The sequence below is a fragment of the Myiozetetes cayanensis genome, unplaced genomic scaffold (assembly GCF_022539395.1).
Source record: "Myiozetetes cayanensis isolate MyiCay16 unplaced genomic scaffold, myiCay2020 scf20-37, whole genome shotgun sequence".
Lineage (NCBI taxonomy): Eukaryota > Metazoa > Chordata > Aves > Passeriformes > Tyrannidae > Myiozetetes > Myiozetetes cayanensis.
This window is the reverse complement of record NW_026087412.1, coordinates 5,274,713-5,281,286: the sequence shown is the minus strand read 5'-3', so window position 1 is coordinate 5,281,286 and position 6,574 is coordinate 5,274,713.

Genomic DNA, 6,574 nt, shown 5'->3' with positions numbered 1-6,574 from the left:
AACTCAAAGTTGGGTTTTTTCACCCCTCCTTCAAAAAAGACGCTTGCTTTCACAGGCCCGGAGCCCTGAAAGCTGAGCTGTCCCACATTTCCACACCACCTTTTCATTAGATTAATAAAATTTGCATAATTTACGAAAAGCCTGGCTATCAGTGGGCAGCCCTTCCCATCCTCAGGTGACGTAGGGCTTGGTGAGAAATAAAGAGGGCGTGCTGGGTTTAGGAAATGTACTTGTGGGGTTTCTTTCTGTAAGTCCCAAAGACTGTTTAGCAGCGTGCATCCCCTGCCACGCTTGCAGTACAGCACTGGGAAGCGAGGAGAAGGAAATGATGTTTGAAAACAGAGTCGTTGCCAGTTGCTGTTCATACAAACAGTGAAAATCTGCTTCTGAGCACAGCTTTGACACAGCTGTACTTACCCCTTTCATATTTAATGGCCCAGATGGGGCACAGGCCAGGGAACGAGATGTAGTTTTTTAAAAATATATTTGTTTAACATGACAATCTGTCTTCTAACGAACCCGGTTAATGAGTCGATGCAGTTAGTCCCTTCTCATTACCTCTGCTTTGGGAAGGGCAGCTGGGGCTGGGTGGCAGGGGATGCAGACCCACGGAGTGGAAAGCCAGGCTGGACTTGGAGAGCAGTTGTGATTTCCTGTGGATCACAGGCCACTACGTTTCACCTTGTCACTCCCTCCCTCTGAGCCCTGGTTTTGACCGAGTCGATTGTACCACAAAGTCATCCAGGCTTGCAGATGCTGGAAGAAGAAACTCGGAGTTGCTGGCTCCAAGCTGTGCATCCCAAGAGAGGGATAGGCTGGAGGTACAGCCCTTGGTGCACCAGAAGAAGCAGGTCCACATTACACACTAAGGTGATTAAAAATGACATCACTGAAGGAGTGTGTTAATGCTGTATAAGAGTATTAGTGCTGGGCCAGCAATGCTTTCCAAAGTACAGGTATCAGAGCCTTGTGCAGTGTTCTTAGTTGGTGATTAAAGAGAGCTGCTCTGTGGGAGTTTACAGTTATGATGGGTCTTTAATGCACCAACAGGTAAACAAGCACTAGAGAGAGGAGAGGGGCAGGAAGGGAGCAGAGCTGTCTGCACAGCTGCCTACATATTACCCACAGCTGCTGTGCTGCCAGGATGCTCCTCATGGGACGATGGTTACAAATCTGGATTCTGGATTGTATTTTTCCTTTCTACAACTTTTCCTTTGAGGAGCCTTACACGTCCTTATCCTGTTTTGCAGACCTGCTCACTGAGCTTTTCCCCAGTGCTGCTGGGAGAGGTTTCCTACCTGTGATGCACGGCTGGCTCATGGAGCAAAGCATGTCCTGCGAGTGCAGTGCCTGCTCCCCTAGATCCCTTCCCAAGGCGTGTTTGGAAGCTTGTTGGAGCAGCACACCACAGACATGGACTGGTTTATTCTTCCCTACTTACAGACACTTTTCTTTCTCTTTCTCAGTCCTTCCCAAGTTCTCTTCCTAGATACCAAACTGCAATGGAGAAATGCTGAGTGCTTCCTGACAGTTGTTATGGCTGTGATTAGTGGGGATCACTCTCTGCCATCACCTCTGAAATTTATCCTGGATCCCATATGCAGCAGCATGGACTTTACTATTAGTAGAGAAAAAAACTAAAATATGTGACTAGGACCACCCTAAAGCCCAAAGATAAACAACCAACATTTGTTAGCTTGAGGACTGGAAGACAGGAAGGGTCAGTTCCTTGTATCAGACAATGCTGAGGCTTCATGAAGCTGAAAATCAAGTGAGGCTTTTTTTTTTTTTTCATAAGAGAGAATAACATCATAGAAAAATCACATCTTTTAACTATTGTGAGAAATCAGCTGATCAAACTGAGCTACTTCCTAATTCTGCCTCAGGCTGTGTGCAGGGCGGTTCACTCCCAACAATAGGAAGTGTGTGTTGTAGCCAAGAGCTCTCATACATTCCCGTGCCAATGGCTTGTATTAAATTGAGGGATTCAAAACAAGAAGGAAAAAGTATGCATCTCATCAGTAACATGCCTCATCAGCTCTCTCTTCCCAGAAGGCAGCCAGGCTGACTCCACAGAGACAGAAAAGCCCAAAACAGGGAAAAGAAAGCCCCAACAATTTCACAGCTACTCACACAGAAATGCTTCTGCATGATAACCCACCTCTCCTCTGAGCCTGACTAGTTTGACCTGCAAAAGTAGCAGAGAAAAAGTTATTAGGAAAGTCAAGTCTGAACAAGAATTTCCACTGAAAGAAGATGAAAGTGAAACGTGAAGTTACAGAAAAAGGCACTTTGGTAAAGCTCTCTGCAACACATGCCCCTGAGAAGCTCATAAATGGTAAATCCTTTATCCTAAAACCTCAAAGGAAAAAAACCAGTGAGCATCAGAGCAAAGTGTGTCCTGTCTGTCACTCGAGTATAACACAATGCCACATCAAAACAGAAAAAAGTCCCTCCTGCCTGCCAGCCAGATGATTTGCTGGCTTTCCTGTCCCCTGAAACAGTGAGGTGAGGAACAGGCTCAGAAAGTTATTTCCAGGCAACAAGGATGAGAGACTGATCACATCCTGCATCCCACTCACCAGGTGAGAGGAAAAATGAAAAGGCCATAAACAGCAACTAGGTGGGTCACCAGTCCCAGGGAGCTAAAAGCAGCTCTCCAATAGTATTGGGAAGGTGTTTATTTCAGAAGGTGATCTCCCCTTCTGTTCCAAGGAAGGAGAAACAGGTGGTGGTGATCCCCAATCTTTGCACTGCCGTGGCAGAGAGCTCCCTCTGTCCTCTGAGAGCTGCAAATGTCACCTGTTCTTATCAGAAAGAGAAAGCAAAGCTGTTATGCTGATCAAAACTTGTTTGGAGCATGAGACTGAGTGAGGTGACCCCGTGTTTATCAAGATATCACCACGGGAACAGGACCCACCTCAGAGCAGCAGCTGGCTTGGGCACTTTGAAATCTATGTCTTACCAGTGGAGCAGAGTTTAAGACCTGTAAACCCAATAAAATTTGTTAGTCATTAACAGTGTGAATGTGCTGAAGCAAAAAAGCACTTTGCCTTTTCCAGGCCCGTTGTGGACATGAATAAGTGAGCTTCCTTTTCCTGGTGGTGGGGGTAAATGAGGTCTTGTTTCACATGAACACGAAGACACTTGCTCATCGTTCAGCTTACCTGAAATCCAGCTGGAACCTCATCTGGAAAAGAAGCTTGCTCTTACCTCAGGTTACTAACTTAATAGCAATAAAATCCTCGAGACAGAGTAACTCTAAAGGCCAGAACTTTCCACTTTTGCACTGAATTGATCTGACAAAGTAAAAATTGCCTTGTTTTCACCCAGACTGAACCTGAAGCACTATGTGATTTATTTGGGGGAGAACAGGAACTCCCATAGAATGTCTGTGATAGTACAAAATTTGGACTCTCTCCAGTCCTGGCCTAGCAGCCACTGGTGTCCTCCAAAGCCATCAGCACCAGCTTGTCCTTGTGTTGCTGCCTGGTGAGGGGGGCACTACAAGCTCTGTGAGACAACTCGTGATAGATGTGGTTTGGGGTGTTCCCTTCACCATGTGCTGAGTGCCCTTAGAGGTCTCACTCCTCTCCAAAGACATTCCCAGTAAAACTGTAAGCATCACTTTAGATTTTGAATCTCATTATTTGTTTAAAAAAAAAACAACACAAAACAGGGAGAGAGAAAGGGAGGTAATGTTATTACTCTTACGGTATGTCTTTCGTTATTTGCATAATTGTTTAATGCTAATAAGACAATTAACAATTCTCACAGCTTAATAATTACCCAGCAATGACTAGCCTGTTGTAGCTTAATGAATTTTTTAATTGTTGCTGGGGGTCTTGATATTTTTTGCCCACTATCTTCTTGTGTTAGAGATGCTGTTCATGCAAACAGGGTAATGCCAGAGGCACGACACCACCACCTACACAGGACAGGCAGGTATGTTATTATAGAGGTCTGATTTTAAAAGGACTCCCTCAGCTTCTTCAGGGCTGCCCAGCTCCTCTTGGGCTCCCTTCACCCCCCAGCCCTGTACCACCTCTACCCAGTGCCAGCCACGCAGGTACCCAAGCAGGGCCAGCTGATGCACAAGGGTTGTGCCAGCCTTGCCCTGAGCTGGGTGCAGCCATAGGATGGAGAACAAACCTGTGGCCACTTTTCCCTTCACTTCATGCCTCCCCTGCAGCTGGAATGGGATTCCCAGTGTATCTGAGCAGACAAGAAGCCTCCCCATGAGCCAGTGTTAAGCACATTCCCCAACCCCAGACAACAGCTCTGGCAGCCCAGTTCTGCTAAGGAAGCTTCTTGACTACAGGATATCATGGCAGAAAAGTGTCTAAGCAGGGCTTTTGCACCATTTTGGGATGTGCTGCCTGCAAGGCAGATGGGAGCAGTGACTTGCACTGGGTGAGCCATGGGGGTCCCCAGGCTTGGCCAGGAAAGACCCTGCAAACCTCCTCACCACTCCTCTTCTGAGCAAGGCACCAGCTCAAGACAGAGGAGACGGTCCCAGCCCCCAGGAGGAGCCCAGCAGACCCATGAAGGGTGACACTGTCAGCTCAGCCAGGATGGGAGGAGAGAAGGTGCTCAGCCAGGCAGAGATGAAAGGTACAGTGCGCAGATTAAAAGGCGGGCGAGTGTCAGGCCATCAGTGCCGCTGTCACCAACCATTTCAGAGCTGTCACGGCTGCCTTCCCCAACAGCAGCAATGGGCTCCTGCCCTCAGCTGTCTTTGCACAGCCAGGCACCCCCTGACAGCCCTGATCTGGTTTTGGTGACGTGCTTCAAGCCAGGGCAACCTGCTTAGCTCCACTGGGTCAAAGCAGAGGGTGGCAGCAGAGCAAATGCATCGTGGGAACCTTCAGTACAGCAAAAAGGCAGAGAGATCAACAAATCGTAGATGACGCTTTTTGTACTGGGAGATCTATGGGAAGGTTTAGCTCTGCAGAGTAAATTCCACCCATGTTCTCTCCCTCTGAATTTGTTTACTGGTCTCCCAAAAGATGATTGCTGGTCCTGCTAAAGAGATCCTTCCACCTTCACAAACACATCTCTCTTTCCACACTGCTCTGCAAAACCTCGCGTCCTGGTCCGAGGGCTTGTGAAATTGTTCTGCCAACATCCAAGCATGCCCTGCTCTTCTGAAACAGCCATCCCAGAGCAGGTCTGCTCACCACAGGCACTGCCAAACAAACACAGTTGAATTTGGGTCCTTGCTGTTTGGTTTTGCCTGTAAATATTTCCAGCTGCAGCCCTGAAGTAGCATTTTTGGAAAGCCCCAGTTGCAGGGAGGATCTTCCCCAAAGCACCACCACTGCATTTGACTCCCTGTCTCTGTGCAGTAACAGTCTTGAGATACTTTCCTTGCTCCTTGATTCGAAGTCCTGTGAAAAGCCCTTTTTTCAGCCAGTCCTACAAGTTCCCAGCTGCTTTAGGCCCACAGCAGCACCAACTACCTCCCTGCTCTGACAAACTGAGCAGTGTCTTAATGATGTCTGATAAGGGACTAAGGTAGAGGGTTCCCAGTGAGATTACTGGCTCCCCTTGGACAGGCGTTAATCCTGCTGTCACTGAGCCCCTCAGGAAACCCATTCCACTGACTTGATCTCCTTCAGCTGTTCCTACACATAATTTATATGTGGCTAATTGCCACAGTAGTGGCTCCGGATGCGAAGCAGATGCTGCTGAGGAAAAGAGCATGTTGCATCCATAACTGATGGCTCTAATCTCTGTTTAAAGGCAGGGCTACTTACAGTTGATGGGAGGTTCAGATCTCCCCTTTTTCTTCTCCATCTCTCCGCAAAGCCAGCTGGACATTCATTCATGTTTTGACACACCAACGGAAGTGCTCAGCTGTGGTATTCCTCATGTGCAAGAGCAGACAATATTTCTCCACCCAGCCACCCATGAGGTCACAACTGTCCCTGCCACCAGCAAGGAGATACAAACTTATTTACAGCTACCTATAAAATTCCCCCAGGATCTTTGTCATGAGAGTACTACAGAGCTTCTCTGCTAACAAGTGGAGTGCCAGAGGAATAGAGACAAATGACGTGAGAACGAACTGGTGACGAGAATTAAGCGAGGCTGGAGAACAAACACACAGAGCAGTAACTCCTCTGGAGCAGCAGGAAGGAAGATGCCTCCTTTTCTGTCCTCAAATGACAGCTGGCAAATAAGCCATCACCCTTATCAGCAGTCAAGGACCAGACAGGAGCGGTCAGAAGAGTCACAGGGAGGAACTGGTAGATCCCAAAGAGGAAACCCAGCTGTTTGTTCAGACTCCACTGTGACAGTGGCCAGCTGCTGGGATGTTTGCAGATGTACCAAGAAGTTTATTTGTTTCTAAACAAGTTTTCCAAAGAACCTCTTGAAAGTTGTCCTGTGAGCAGTTGCTGCTGACCAATCTCATCCATGATACCCCACCGACCCCTCCAAACCTCCTCCATTTCCTGCATATCCTACAGAAGGCCAAGACAGCTCTGTTAGCTCTTGGCCATGGAGACAAGTCTTCCAGAGATCCTCTGTCTAGAAAAACAAGGCTGAACAACAGGGAGAGAGGGATGTC